Below are 16,866 nucleotides of genomic sequence, written 5' to 3'. Positions count from 1 at the left end.
CCTCCAATAGCATGACATCCTCTTAGCAGCTATCTAGCTATCTAGCTAACGTTAGGCTCTTGGTTTTTACCTACATTGCTACATAAATAGATACGCTAGCCTATTAACCACATTATGACTGACCTGTGATCATTGCCCTTGCTAGTTTGATTGCATTGACATTCCCAGTCTTAGTTACATTCATCTGTTTTTGTCCAGAATATTGAGTCATTGAAACTGAAACTGTGCATCCTGAATGGAGGCAGCAAACAATGTACCAGGCCAGCTGTGATTTACAACCTGATAGCAATATGTTTTGGACTACCAATAAATGTATTGGTGAATTATCTTAATCATGCATTGATCATTAGTAATTTAGGTCAACATTGGATCATTCAGAGATCCTCACTGAACTTCTGGAGAGAGTTTGCTGCACTGAAAGTAAAGGGGCTGAATAATTTTGCACGCCCAATTTTTCAGTTTTTGATTTGTTAAAAAAGTTTGAAATATCCAATAAATATCGTTCCACTTCATGATTGTGTCCCACTTGTTGTTGATTCTTCACAAAAAAATACAGTTTTATATCTTTATGTTTGAAGCCTGAAATGTGGCAAAAGGTCGCAAAGTTCAAGGGGGCCGAATACTTTCGCAAGGCACTGTACATAAAAGTATTCAGATCCTTCACTTAGTACTTTGTTGAAGAACCTTTGGCAGCGATTACAGCCTCAAGTCTTCTCGGGTATGACGCTACAAGTTTGGCACACATCTATTTGGAGAGTTTCTCCCTTTCTGCAGATCCTCTCAAGCTCTGTCAGGTTGGATGGGAAGCGACGCTGCACAGCCATTTTCAGTTCTCTCCAGAGATGTTCAATCGTGTTCAAGTCCGGGCTCTGGCTGGGTCACTCAAGGACATTCAGAGAGACTTGTCCCAAAGCCACTCCCGCATTGTCTTGGCTGTGTGCTTAGGGTCATTGTCCTGTTGGAAGGTGAACCTTCACCCCAGTCTGAGGTCCTGAGCACTTTGGAGCAGGTTTTCATCAAGGATCTCTCTGTACTTTGCTCCATTAATCTTTCCCTCAATCCTGACTAGTCTCCCAGTCCCTGCCGCTGAGAAACATGCCACCACCATGCTTCAACGTAGAGATGGTGCCAGGTTTCCTCCAGACGTGACGCTTGGCATTCAGGCCAAAGAGTTCAATCTTGGTTTCATCAGACCAGAGAATCTTGTTTATCATCGTCTGCGTCCTTTAGATACCTTTTGGCAAACTCCAAGCGTTCTGTCATGTGCTTTTACTGAGGAGTGGCTTCTGTCTGGCCTGATTGGTGGAGTGCTGCTGAGATGGTTGTCCTTCTGGAAGGTTCTCCCATCTCCACAGAGGAACTCTGAAGAGCTGTCAGAGTGACCATCGGGTTCTTTGTCACCTCTCTGAACAAGGCCCTCCCTTCCCCCGTTTGCTCAGTTTTGGTGGTTCCAAACTTCTTCCATTTAAGAATGATGGAGGCCACTGGATTCTTAGGGACCTTCAATGCTGCAAAAATGTTTTGGTAAACTTCCCCAGATCTGTGCCTCGACACAATCATGTCTCGGAGGTCTACGGCTTTGTTTTTCTCTGAGATCCAATGTCAACTGTGGGACCTTATGTAGACAGGTGTGTGCCTTTCCAAATAATGTCCCATCAATTGAAGTTACCCCATGTGGACTCCAATCAAGTTGTAGAAACATCTCAAGGGTGATCAATGTAAACAGGATGCACCTGCGCTCAATTTAGAGTCTCGTAGCAAAGGGTCTGAATACTTATGTAAATAAGGTATTTAAATTTTTTGACAAATTTGCAAACCTGTTTTCGCTTTGTCATTATTGGGCATTGTTTGTAGATTGATGATACATTTTTTTTTTTTAATCAATTTTAGAATAAGGCTGTAACTTAACAAAATGTGGAAAAAGTCAAGGGATCTGAATACTTTCCGAATGCACTGTATGATTGACTGTTTGTTTGTTTCAAGTAGTTAAACTGCTGTCAGTTCCACTTTAAGTTTGTGTGCTAAACGTGAAATGGGACCAACTGGCTAATTATGTCAGTTTATGGACTGCTTATCCTTTCACATCATGCTGTGTGTGACTGCTGTCTTTCCATCGGCCCTATGCAGTGGTGTAGTGGTGCCTGGAGAAGTGAATATACTCACATTTTTCCCAAAAGTTCCTAAATGTACAGCCCATCAAAGGAAAGGCCTCCTGTGTGAAAAATGCTATTATTTCTTATGTTTTACAATAGATTTTTAACATTTTCACTCTCAAAATCACACTTTTTAAAATCTTTTACACAAATGTGATGGTCTAAGTGTCACACCCTGACCTTAGTTATCTTTGTTTTCTTTATTATTTTGGTTAGGTCAGGGTGTGATGAGGGTGGTTTGTTTTGGTATTGTCTTGGGGTTTTTGTATGTCTAGGGTTTTTTGTAAGTTTAGGTGTTTATATGTCTATGGTTGCCTAGATTGGTTCTCACTTAGAGGCAGCTGTTTATCGTTGTCTCTGATTGGGGACCATATTTAGGTAGCCATATTTCTTGGGTATTTTGTGGGTTCTTATTCTATGTTTAGTTGCCTGTCTGCAGTAGCCATATTAGCGTCACGGTTCGTTTTGTTGTTTTGTATAGTTTGTTCAGTGTTCTTTCTTTCATTAAAGAAGTATATACACTTACCACGCTGCGCCTTGAACGACCGTTACACTAAGTCCGCATCAATGCTTAAATCACATCAATCTGATTCAAATGTATTTATATAGCCCTTCTTGATATCAGCCCAGCTGATATCTCAAAGTGCTGTACAGAAACCAAGCCTAAAACCCCAAATAGCAAGCAACGCAGGTGTAGAAGCACATTGGCTAGGAAAAACTCCCTAGAAAGGCCGAAACCTAGAAAGGAACCAGGCTATGAGGGGTGGCCAGTCCTCTTCTGGCTGTGCCGGATAGAGAATTATAACAGAACATGGCCAAGATGTTCAAAAGTTCATAAATCACCAGCATGGTCAAATAATAGTAATCACAGTGGTTGTCGAGGGTGAAACAGGTCAGCGCGGCCAGGTGGACAGGGGACAGCAAGGAGTCATCATGCCAGGTAGTCCTGAGGCATGGTCCTAGGGCTCAGGTCCTCCGAGAGAAAGAAAGAATTAGAGAGAGCATACTTAAATTCACACAGGACACCGGATAAGACAGGAGAAGTACTCCAGATATAACAGACTAACCCTAGCCCCCGACACAAACTACTGAAGCATAAATACTAGAGGCTGAGACAGGAGGGGTCAGGAGACACTGTTGCCCCATCCGATGATACCCCCGGACAGGGCCAAACAGGCAGGATAGCATGTGCCTATCAGCATTTTTCACCCAGACCCGTCCATGTCTACACCCCTGATGCAAACAACCAACACTTTGGACTAAACTTTTCAATACCTGGTTTGCATACCCGTTGTTGACTTAGCATTTACTGGTAGTTATCATAAGTTCAAACATCTTTCCTACCCTACCTGCTACTGATGGCATTCTTCTGTGAGCTGCTCCATGTCAAAACCAGTTGAAAGCTGCAAACACTTGCTGTCTGCAGATAATATTCAGCTAAAACTAGGCTGTGTGCGGCGCGCATGTGAATATATTTCACGTGCTTTGCGATTGTGTAGGCTACTTTGTGCATGATTTCTCTATTGTACTACATAATTCATAAATCGTATACCTCCACTACACTACTTTGATATGCAATCAGTAGGAATTAAGAAGTGAGTATACGCAATGTGCACTGAAAAAAATGGGGTATATGGTTTATACTGTACCTGCGTATTGCCTACACTACACCACTAGCCCTTTGTGTTTTACAAAAAGTGCACTCTCCTATAGGTTTGCCACTTTGCCAACATGTCTATAATACATATAAAGGCTGTTAATTAAGATACTGTGTTAATGTTTCAAGAAAGGAGTGTATATCTTTGGCCTTGTGAAGTGCTTTCATGTGCTGACTTATTGGAAGATGATCATTTAGATTTTTTTACTCCGCTGGTCTTATGAAGAAATTACAAGTCCTCACTGTCCGAGACCGAGTCAAGAGCCAGTACAAATGTATCTAACACCAAGACAAGACACTCAGAATGTGGTCTCGAGACCGAGACCGGTCTTGAATACTACAACATCGTAGCAACCCCAGGTGTAAAATAGTAAAAACGGGCTACTTCTCAGAGAGTTTTGAACTGTCAAGAGGGGTTAAACAAGGGTGTCCGCTGTCACCATTCTATTCGTTATGGCCATTGAAATGCTAGCTATTAAAATCAGATCAAATAATAAAATTAGAGGTTTAGATATCCAATGAAATCCAAACAAAGGAGTCCATGTATGCCGATGACTCAAGTTTTATATTCAGTCCACAAGCTAGATCCCTGCAAATTCTCATTGAAGATCTAGATAACTTTCCTGGCCTCTCTGGACAAACAATTTTGATACGTGTACCATATTAAGCATTGTATCTTTAAAAAAACAGCATTTACATTACCCTGCAGTTGACCTCTATAATGGGCTGACGGTGAAGTAGACATACTTGGTATCCATATCACAAAATATATTAATGAGCTCTCCACAATGAATTTCAATAGAAAACTAGTAAAAATAGACAAGATCCTGCAAACATGCAGAGGTAAATACCTGTCTATTTATGGAAAAACTACACTGATTAACTCCATAGTCATATCTCAGTTTACTCACTTACTTATGGCACTGCCTACTCCTGATGATTTTTTAAAATCATATGAGTAAAGAATCCTTCTCTTTATCTGGGATGCTAAACCAGACAAGATGAAGCGTGCCTATCTATATAATGAATATGAACTGGGTTGTTTGAGATGATTAAAAATAAAAGCACTAAACCTCTCTCTAAAAGCTTTACAAGTTTCACTTGAACCCAAAATGGTTCTCAAGTAGATTAATAAGAAAAGCTCATCCATTGTTTAAAAATGACCTTTTTGCCTTTGTGCAGATTGCCATGTCTCATATTCGATTAATTGAAAATGAAACCTTCAAAGTATCTCTCTTTTTCAACCAAGAATCACAGAGCTGGTTACAATTTCAATTTCATCCCCCAGAAAAGATAAAACAAATATTACAACAAATATTATGGTTGAACTCAAATGTGCTGGTTGATAAAAGACCAGTATTTATGGAAATAGGACTAAGACCTTATACTCAATGTAGCTCCGTGCGGCTCACTTCGTAGAGCATTGTGCTTGCAACGCCAGGTTTGTGAGTTTGATTCCTACGGGGGAACAGTATGAAAAATATATGCACTCACTACTGTAATTGTGCTGTATAAAAGTGTCTGCTAAATTACTTAAATGTAAAAAGTGATCTCTGCCTTTACGACTGCATATCAATCTGAAACTATTTACCTGCAAGTGTTATTGAATATTGTGACATAATGGGTTAATTGTGTGACTGTCCTGATGCTCTGTTTGTGTTGTAGGACTGTCTCTCAACAGGATGTGGTAGAACACCAGCCCAAGGTAGCTATCTGATCTATTTACTTAGAAGTGATTGAAAGGTGTTAAAATGAAGAAAAAAAACTAATAGTTTGTTTTGCAAAGCCTGCTATAAATGTGTCTGTTTAACATATAGTATGTGATGATATGTAGACTCTGTTCTCAGGTCTCTAGTATGCACAAGAAGAAATTAGGCAGATGGCACAGAAGCTACAACGAGAAGGTCAACTCTATCTACATGTGCATGCCTGACAAATTACCAGCACAGGGAGCAGGACATGACCTTTGACCTAGAAGCTCTCTATCTTTGTGCGTCCCAAAAGCCTCCACACTTGTACTTTTTTGATCACTTCATATAGTGTCTAAATGTGTTTGCTATAGCCTGTTAATTGGAATGCTGTATAAGGTCCACCTTTTGGCATCATCTATGTTCACCACACTGAGACTGTGCCATATAAAAATACCCTTTGGATAATTGTAGAGGAATGCACACCTGACTGTAAGTCACTTTGGATAAATGCTGTGGATAAAAGCGTCTGCTAAATGGCATATATTATTATTATTCTATTACGAAACGCTCATTACGTGGTCATAAAAAGGTACAGGGCTCATCATGTAATCATATAAACATACAATGAGGAATGTCATACCTTACACACCAAGCCATACTGCCCACTTAACATGGAAGCCAGCAGCACCAATGTTTTGGAGGAAACACCATACAGCTGGCAACCGAAGTCAGCATGCATGCACCCGGCCACCACACTGGGCCAATTGTGCGCTGCTTCATGTGTCTCCCGGTCGCGGCTGGCTATGATGCAGCACGGTATCAAACTTGGATCTATAGTGATGCTTCTAGCACTGCAGTGCAGTGCCTTAGACTGCTACACTACTCAGGAGGCACATGCCAGTTACTTGACAAGATCATTAAGAAATAAAACATTTTTGGACAAAAAAGTTAGATTGTGAGCGGAAGGCCAACATAAAACATGATTATAAATAATACAAGGTAGGCTAAATTGATTCATAGAACATGCACAAACCTGTCTCAGAGCATTTCGTATTATTCTTTACGTAAATCCGATACACCACATTTAGTATGACATGTTACGTTTCGTATGGTATGTATTCATTTGTGGATGTCCATCATCCAATTGTTATGATTATGTTACGAAGTACAATTTGTTGTGGCTAACGTTAGCTAGGCTAAGTGTTAGGGTTAAGGTAAGGCTTAAGGTTAGGAGTTAGGGTTAGCTAACATCCTAAGTAGTTGGAAAGTAGCTAATAAGTAGTAAGTAGTTGAAAAGTTGCCAATAAGCTAAAAGGCTAAAGTTCTCCGTAATGAGATTTGAACATTTTGGGTTTCTAGACATTTGCATTATCCATCCACCCATCTTTTTTGCCTTATGTAACCATGTCTTTATGTAACCATACCAAATGTAACATAGTAAATGTACACTCAAATTAGTATGCTATGTTACGTGTAGTCTATGAGACCAGGCTGCAGACCTAGCAAGCAACAGTAGATGCTTTGCTAACTGATTACACCATTGAAAGAGAAGACTATATATGGTGATATTCAGGTCAGGTCCTTCAGAAAACTGTCTCAGCTCAACAAAATTGTCTTTGGTTAGGCTCAAATGCATAAACCTCTTGAAAGCTTTATGAAGTGAAATATTAAAACCACACAATACAGGCTTTATATCAACAAGGATGACTGGCATCAAACTGAAAGTACAGAATTCTCCATTGCTGTGACATGGTTGCTAGTTGAGATTTCTGCTCTTCACTCACAGAGTGAGTGAGTCAGTTTAGCCAACATTTCACTGATCTTAGTAGCAGAAAGCATGTTTTATTTGTGTCCTTCAAGTCAGGTCAATGATCACGTTAGGCTGCGGTTCATTTTTTGGGGGGCGGTTTGATCACGGGGAGGCACTAGTAATGTCTGCAGTTTTCGGTTTAGCTATTTGTTTTAACTGTATTAGTCTATAAATACATCTATTTGCTATTTGTTTCAAGTGTATTAGTCCATAAATAAATCTCTTTGCCAAAATTCGTCATTTCTCCCATGTCTTATTCTACTAGTAGTTGTTCTGAAATGTTTATTGCTTGCCTACATTTTACTCCCTCATCTATGTTTAATATAACACACATACATAATTTCCGTTGCCTATCCTGACTTGAAGTTTGTTCTATAGAAAGTATTTGACTCTGATGTGTGCCACAGAAAGTATTTGACTCTAGCCACAAAATTAAGGAAATTAGGGGGGGGAATTTCGGCTCGGCCCCAGTGATGTACTGAGTGTTTGCATCATTCTCTGTAGCGCTTTGAGGTAAAGGGCAGTGCATTTGTCATACCAAATGGAGATGAAGGCTTTCCAGATGCTCTCAATGGTGCAGCTGTAGAACTATTTGAGAATCCGAGGGTCCATGCCAAGTCTTTCAGTCTTCTGAGGGGAAAGAGATGCTGCCTTGCCCTCTTCACGACTGTGTGGGTGTGTGTGGACCATGTTAAGTCTTTAGTGACGTGGACGCCAAGCGAATTTAAGCTCTCGACCTGCTCCACAACAGCCCTGTTGATGTGGATGGGGGCATGTTCTCCCCTCTTTCTCTTATAGTCCACGATCAGCTCCTTGGTTTTACTGACGTTGAGGGAGAGAATGTTGTCCTGGCACCACACTGCTAAGTCTCTGACCTCCTCCCTGTAGGCTGACTCATTGCTGTCAGTGATCAGGTCTTCAGCCAACTTGATGATTTTATTGGAGTTGTGCGCAGCCACACAGTCGTGGGTGAACAGGGAGTACAAGAGTGGACTAAGCACATGCCCCTGAGGGGCCCCTGTGTTGAGGGTCAGCATGGCAGAGGTGTTGTTGCCTACCTTCACCACCTGGGGCTGGCCCATCAGGGAGTCCAGGATCCAGCTGCAGGGGGAGGGGTACAGTCTCAGGGTGATGAGCTTGGAGGGGACTATGGTGTTGAACGCTGAGCTGTAGTCTATGAATAGCATGCTCACACAGTTATTTCCTCTCTGGTCCAGTTGGGAAAGGGCAGTGTGAAGAGCAATTAAGATTGTGTCATCTGTGGATCTGTTGGGGCGGTATGCGAATTGGAGTGGGTCTAGGGCAGTGGTTCCCAAACTTTTTATAGTCCCATACCTCTTCAAACATTCAACCTCCAGCTGCGTACTCCCTCTAGCACCAGGGTCAGCGCACTCTCAAATGTTGTTTTTTTGCCATCATTGTAAGCCTGTCGCACACACACTATACAATACTTTTATTTAACATAAAAATGAGTTTGAGTTTTTGTCTCAACCCGGCTTGTGGAAAGTGACAAAGAGCTCTTACAGGACCAGGGCACAACTAATAATATAATAATAATCAATAATTTTGCTCTTTATTTAACCATCTTACATGTAAAACCTTGTTTGGTAATCGAAAATTGTGAATAACTCACCCCAGGTTAATGAGAAGGGTGTGCTTGAAAGGATGCACATAACTCTGCAATGTTGGGTAGTATTGGAGAGAGTCTTAGTCTTAAATAATTTTCCACACACAGTCCGTGCCTGTATTTAGTTTTCATGCTAGTAAGCCCGAGAATCCACTCTAACACAGGTATGTGGTTGCAAAGGGCATCAGTGTCTTAACAGCACAATTTGCCAATGCAGGATACTCTGAGCACAGCCCAATCCAGGAATCTGGCAGTGGCTTCTGATTAAATTCAATTTTCACAGAACTGCTTGTTGCAATTTTGATGAGGCTCTCTTGTTCCGATATCGGTAAGTGGACTGGAGGCAGGGCATGAAGGGGATAATGAATCCAGTTGTTTGTGTCATCCGTTTCGGGAAAGTACCTGTGTAATTGTGCACCCAACTCACTCTGTCATGTTCGTTGGAATGAATATCGGACCAAGGCGCAGCGGATGTTGAGTTCCACATTATTTATTAAAGTGAAACTATAAAACAAAACAAGAAACAAACAAACGAACAATGAACCGTGACTCCAGAGATGCTACGTGCAATAACTCAAAACACAGTAACACAAACAATATCCCATAACCCACAGGTGGAAAAAATGCTACTTACGTATGATCCCCAATTAGAGACAATGATAGTCAGCTGCCTCTAATTGGTAATCATACCAAAACCCCAACATAGAAAAAACATTATTTCACATTTGACATTGTCCGTAAGCTTGAGTTAATTTGCACACAAAAAAACCATACTATGATGGAAAGACCTGTGTGTTGTCCTTATTAATGCAGACAGAGAAGAGCTCCAACTTCCTAATCATACAGTCAATTTTGTCCCGCACATTGAATATAAAGTAGTTGTGGAGAGTCCCTGTAATCCTAGATTCAGATCATTCAGGTGAGAAAAAACATCACCTAGATAGGCCAGTCGTGTGAGAAACTCGTCAGACAAGTGAAAATGATGGTCAGTAAAGTAAATTTTAAGCTCGTCTCTCAATTCAAAAACACGTGTCAATACTATGCTCCTTGTTAACCAGTGCACTTCTGTATGTTGTAAAAGCGTTACATGGTCGCTGCCCATATCATTGCGTAGTGCAGAAAATACACAAGAGTTCAGGGGTCTTGCTTTAACAAAGTTACCATTTTCACTGTTGTGTCCAAAACGTCTTTCAAGCTTTCAGGCATTCCCTTGGCAGCAAGAGCCTCTTGGTGGATGCTGCAGTGTTCAACACATCTTGACCACCAAAGTCCATTTGATGTCACAAAGCTGTCCAGTACTTTAAAAATAACCTCTCCGGTTGTCCTGGTTCCAGTGGTTTGCTGAAGAGGATGTCTTCCTTAATTGACCCCCCATAAACGTAACGGACATATACCAGGAGCTGTGCCAGGCCCACCATGTCTGTTGACTCATCCAGCTGTAATGCATAAAATTCAATGGCTTGTATGTGAAGCAATAATTGTTTCAGAACATCTCCTGCCATGTCACTGATGCGTCGTGAAACAGTGTTGTTTGATGAAGCCATTGTCTGTATAGTTTTTTGGGCCTTTTCTCACAGTATTGTCCCAGCCATGTCCCAGCAGGAAGAATTAAGTCCTCCAAAATAGTATGGGGCTTGCGAAGTAATTTACAACATTAACAATGTCTACACTGTATTTCGGATCAATTTGATGTTATTTTAATGGACAAAAAATTTTGCTTTTCTTTCAAAAACAAGGACATTTATAAGTGACCCCAAACTTTTGAACAGTTTTATAGTTCTCATGATATTTGCACCTTTTCAATGGTCCAACGTCCCTGTCTGTTGGATGGTGCTTTCCCAGGTGAGGGGGCAGTAGCTCTTCGGCTGTATCAGATTCACAACTGTTAGTGTCCATGCTAGCTGGGCTAACAACAAATGTAGATTTACTGATGCTGGCATTCGATGTGCTCGTGGAAGCAGAACAACTTGTGTCATCGACAGGTGAAGTTGTAGTACTGCTGGTAGTAGCAGTACTTCCAGTAGAGCTGTTATGTGTCTCTATGGACATGGGCCTTACTTTTTTTAACCATTTATCAATTTTCGAGCAAAAGGAATGAGCAGAAGCTACATTTGGCTACACATGGACCGTTAGTGGAATTCCCGCGAGAGAGTAACGGTTCATGTGATTGAATGCTTATTAGTCAAATATTTGACGAGGCTACCTGTATTTGACATTGTGTTGTTATTTCACTGAACACTAGATGGTTTAATTTTATTTTTGGCAGTGTAACGAGGCTACTCAGGCGAGAGAGAAAAACTCACCCAATTGTATAGCCCCGTTGGAAAATATAAATGGATTTTTTGAAAATGTCAAGAAAAAATAATAAGAATATATATATATATTTAAAATGTGAATCACATTTTTATTTGGCGTAGCCCATTCCCCAGTTTGGGAATACCTGGTCTACGGTGTCTGGGATGATGGTGTTGATGTGTGTCATGACCAACCTTTCATAGCACTTCATAATTACAGATGAGTTCTACAGCGAGATAGTCATTTAGGCAGGTTACCTTGGCGCTCTTGGGAACAGGGACAATGGTGGTCATCTTGAAACATGTTAAGATTACAGACTTGGACAAGGATAGATTGAAAATGTCTGTGAAGACACTTGCCAGCTGGTTTTTGAGAATGCGCGCTGGTATTCCGCCTGGTGGCCTTATGATTGTTAACCTGTTTCAACTTTTTGCTCATATCGGCCACAGAGAGCGAGATCACACAGTCATTCGGAAAAACTGGGACAGTGTTATATTCCTCGAAGCAAGCAGGAAAGGCATTTAGCTTGTTTGGGAGTTCTGCATCACTGGGCAACTCATGGTTGGGTTTCCCTTTGTAATCCGTTATCGTCTGCAAGCCCTGCCACATACAACTAGCGTTCAAGCCGATGTAATAGGATTCAACCTTCCTCCTATATTGTCCTTTTGTATGTTTGATGTCTTCTCGGAGGTCATAGTGGGCTTTCATTTATGCGTCCATGTCCGCGGTAGCTCTAGCCTTTAGCCCAGTGCGGATATTGCCTGTAATCCATGGTTTTTAGTTTGGATATGTTCTTATAGCCACTGTGGGGACGATATCATCTATGCACTTATTGATGAGGCCCGTGACTTTTGTGATAAACTCCTCAATGCTTTCGGATGAATCCCGGAACATATCCCAGTCTGTACTAGCAAAACAGTCTTGTAGCCTCGCGTCTGTTCATCTGAACACTTCCGTATTTTGTGCATCACTGATACTTCATGTTTGCACTTTTGGAAGCAGGAGAATGGAGTCATGGTCAGATTTTCTGAAGGGAGGTCAAGGCAGGACCTTTCTGTGGGTAGAATAAAAGGGGTCTAGAGTTTTAGCGCCCTTAGTGGTGTAGGAGATGTGTTGGTAGAAGTGAGGTAGGACGGTTTTAAGTCTCCCCGTATTAAAGTCTCCGCCCAAACACTACCTCTGGGTGAGCGGTTTGTTGTTTGGTTATGGCCTCATACAGTTTGTTGATTGCCGGAGTGGTGTTGGCTTGGGGAGGGAAGTAGACAGCCATGATAATTACAAATGAGAACTCTCTTGGTAGATAAAGGATCTGCAGCTTACCATGAGGTATTCCATATCACACTTGAAGCAGCACACCAGTTGTTAATTATGAAGAAAGAAAACACTCCTCCTACTTTCGACTTCTCCGAAGCCGCAGTACAATCCTACCACTGCATGGAGAATCCACTGAGTACTATGTGCATAGCGTCATCATCAAGCCACGTTTCAGTAAGACATATAATATTGCAGATTTTCAAGTTTCAATTATAGCAGACTCTCGGACAAAGCTCATCAATCTTATTCTCGAGTGACTGGACATTTGCCAATAGAGCGGACGGGAGTGCCGTTCGGTTTTCTCTTCGCCTCAATTTCACCAGGACACCTCGTCTCCCGCGTCTACACCTGCAGCGTTTTGGTAGTCCATGGAACAAAGAACAAATTAAGATCCAACATCTGTATATGAAAACTTGCCTTTTGAATTTTGTCTAACGTTAGTTGCTTAGTCAAGGATGCATCGTGCTATATACACTCAGACCCCCCTCAGAACAGCCTGAATTCTTTGGGGCATTCTACAAGGTGTTAGAAACGTTCCCAGGGATGTTGCTCCATGCTGATGTGCTGGAATCTTGCAGTTGCTGCAGATTGGGTGGTGGTACATTCATGCTGCAAACAGCCTGTTCCATCTCATCACAAATATGCTCTATTGGATTTAGGTCTGGGGACTGCTCAGGCCACTCAAGTAAACTGAACTTGCTGTCATGTTATATGAGACAGGTGTAAATGACGTCGGAGGAGATGGCTGCCGTTTTCAGGGCTCCTAACCAATTATGCTATTGTGTGTGTTTTCGTGTTAATTGTAACTTATTTTGTACATAATGTTTCTGCCATCGTCTCTTATGACTGAAAAGAGCTTCTGGATATCAGGACAGCGATTACTCACCTCTTTAACGAGTCGGATGAGAAGGATTTACTTCAGAAACTTGACATGGCCCAAATCACCGTCATTCGCATAAAGAAAAGATGGCGATATCGGGGACATAAGTCAGGGTGCCTTGTAAGGATCCGACGGCGAGTGGGTAATCCGCCTCTACCATCAGTCATATTAGCCAACGTGCAATCATTGGATACTAAACTAGATGAGCTCCGATCAAGACTATCCTACCAACGGCACATTCAAAACTGTAATATCTTATGTTTCACCGAGTCGTGGCTGAACGAATACATGGATAGCATACAGCTGGCTGGGTTTTTGGTGCATCAGCAATATAAACTCAGCAACAAAAGAAACGGACCCTTTTCAGGACCCTGTCTTTCGATCTTCATTGTAAAGGGTTTAAACACTGTTTTCCATGATTGTTCAATGAACCATAAACATTTAATGAACACGCACTAACACAATTAAGGTCACAGTTATGAAAACGTAGGACACTAAAGAGGCCTTTCTACTGACTGAAAAACACCAAAAGAAAGATGCCCAGGGTCCTTGCTCATCTGCGTGAACATGCCTTAGGCATGCTGCAAGGAGGCATGAGGACTGCAGATGTGGCCGGGGCAATAAATTGCAATGTCGTACTATGAGACAGCTAAGACAGCGCTACAGGGAGACAGGATGGACAGCTGATCGTCCTCGCAGTGGCAGACCATGTGTAGCAACACCTGCATAGGATCGGTACATCCGAACATCACACCTGCGGGACAGGTACAGGATGGCAACAACAACCGCCCGAGTTACACCAGGAACGCATAATCCCTCCATCAGTGCTCAGACTGTCCGCAATAAGCTGAGAGAGGCTGGACAGAGGGCTTGTAGGCCTGTTGTAAATCAGGTCCTCACCAGAATTAACCGGCAACAAATTCGCCCAATGGCCACAAACCCATCGCCGCTGAACCAGACAGGACAGGCAAAAAGTGCTCTTCACTGACGAGTCTGGGTTTTGTCTCACCAGAAGTGATGTTCGGATTCGCGTTTATCATCGAAGGAATGAGCGTTACACTGAGGCCTCTACTCTGGAGGGGGATCGATTTGGAGGTGGAGTGTCCTTCAAGGTCTGGGGCAGTGTGTCACAGCATCATCGGACTGAGCTTGTTGTCATTGCAGGCAATCTCAACACTGTGCGTTACAGGGAAGACATCCTCCTCCCTCATGTGGTACCCTTCCTGCAGGTTCATCCTGACATGACCCTCCAGCATGACAATGCCACCAGCCATACTGCTCGTTCTGTGTGCGATTTCCTGCAAGACAGGAATGTCAGTGTTCTGCCATGGCCAGCGAAGAGCCCGGATCTCAACCCCATTGAGCCCGTCTGGTACCTGTTGGATCGGAGGGTGAGTGCTAGGGCTAATAAATGTAGGTGACAGTGAGAGGTTGTTTCTTTTTTTGCTGAGTTTAGAACAGCTGCTTCCGATAACACAAGGGGTGGCGGTCTGTGTCTATTTGTAAATAACAGCTGGTGAGGTAGAGTATCTCATGATAAGCTGTAGACCACACTATTTACCAAGAGAGTTTTCGTCTATATTTTTTGTGGCTGTCTATTTACCACTACAAACCGATGCTGGCACTCAACGAGCTGTATAAGGTCATAAATAAATAGGAAAATGCTCATCCAGAGGCAGTGCTCTTAGTGGCCGGGGACATTAATGTAGGGAAACTCAAATCTGTTTTACCTCATTTCTACCAGCATGTTATGAAAAAACTAAAGACCACCTTTACTCCACACACAGAGATGTGTACAAAGCTCTGCTTCACCCTCCATTTGGCAAATTTGACCATAATTCTATCCTCCTAATTCCTGCTTAAAAGCTAAAACTAAAGCAGGAAGTACCAGTGACTCGTTCAATACGGAAGTGGTCAGATGACGCAGATGCTAAGCTACAGGACTGTTTTGTACATACTGGAATATGTTCCCTGGATTCTTCCAATGGATTTGAGGAGTACACCACATCAGTCACTGGCTTCATCAATAAGTGCATCGATGACGTCATCCCCATAGTGACCATACGTACATACCCCAACCAGAAGCCATGGATTACAGGCAAGATCCACACTGAGCTAAAGGTTAGAGCTGCCGCTTTCAAGGAGCGAGATTCTAACCCGGACGCTCATATGAAATCCTGCTATGCCCTCCGACGAACCATCAAACAGGCAAAGCATCAATACAGGACTAAGATTGAATCGTACTACACCGGCTCTGACACTTGTTGGATGTAACAGGGCTTGCAAACTATTATGGACTACAAAGGAAAGCACAGCCGCAAACTGCCCAGTGACACAAGCCTACCAGACAAGCTAAATTACTTCTATGCTCGCTTCGAGGTAAGCAACACTGAAGCATGCATGAGAGCACCAGCTGTTCCGGACGACTGTCTGATCACGCTCTCTGTAGCCGATATGAGTAAATCCTTTAAACAGGTCAACATTCATAAGGCCGCAGGGCCAGACGGATTACCAGGACGTGTAATCCGAGCATGTGCGGACCAACAGGCAAGTGTCTTCACTGATATTTTCAACCTCTCCCTGACCGAGTTTGTAATAACAACATGTTTCAAGCAAAACTTGGATAAACATACCTGAATTTTTTCCAATAGAAACTCTCATTTGCAACTGATGGACTAATAATTACACCCTATATCAGCGAGATGCAGGCAAGAGTGTGCAAGATGGTATTGAATGTGTCACTGTCTATCCATGTGTCACTGTCTGTCATCTCAAAATCTTCTCTCGACCTGTGTGCACTTACTTTGCAATGGCGTGTATTCATGGATACCAAGGGAAGTCAGGCTTCCCAATGTATTAATAACATAAAATAATGTATATTTGTTTCTCTCTGTGTTTCATAATTTTCCTTCAATTAGAATGTGGCAATGTATCGCACAGGAGAAAGCATCAGAGCGAGCGAAACAGCGCCCCTCTGTTTCTCTACGTGTAGGCCATCTATCTGATGCTGTCTGGTCCAAACGAGTATGACATTGTTGCCGCCCATAGCATTGAAGGCAAGGGAAGCCAGCGAGCATCTGGCCTCCCTTGACAAAAAAAACTATTAAAATGTTGCCTGGGGCCTCCCGAGTGGTGCCTCCCGAGTGGGGCAGCGGTCTAAGGCACTGCATCACTACACTACATCACTACATCACTACACGACCGGGAGGAACACAATTGGCCCAGAATCGTCCTGGTTAGGGGAGGGTTTGGCCGGCTGGGATTTCCTTGTCCCATCGCGCTCTAACGGCTCCTTGTGGCGGGCCGGGGTCCTGCAAGCTGACCCCGGTTGCCAGCTGGATGGTGTTTCCTCCGACATATTGATGCGGCTTGGCTACCCCAGTGATTTTACCAAAGTGTAACAGTATAGACTTTACGTCCGTCCCCTCGCCCTGACCTG

The sequence above is a fragment of the Oncorhynchus kisutch genome, linkage group LG5 (assembly GCF_002021735.2).
Source record: "Oncorhynchus kisutch isolate 150728-3 linkage group LG5, Okis_V2, whole genome shotgun sequence".
Classification (NCBI taxonomy): Eukaryota; Metazoa; Chordata; class Actinopteri; order Salmoniformes; family Salmonidae; genus Oncorhynchus; species Oncorhynchus kisutch.
Note: the sequence above shows the minus strand (reverse complement) of the source record.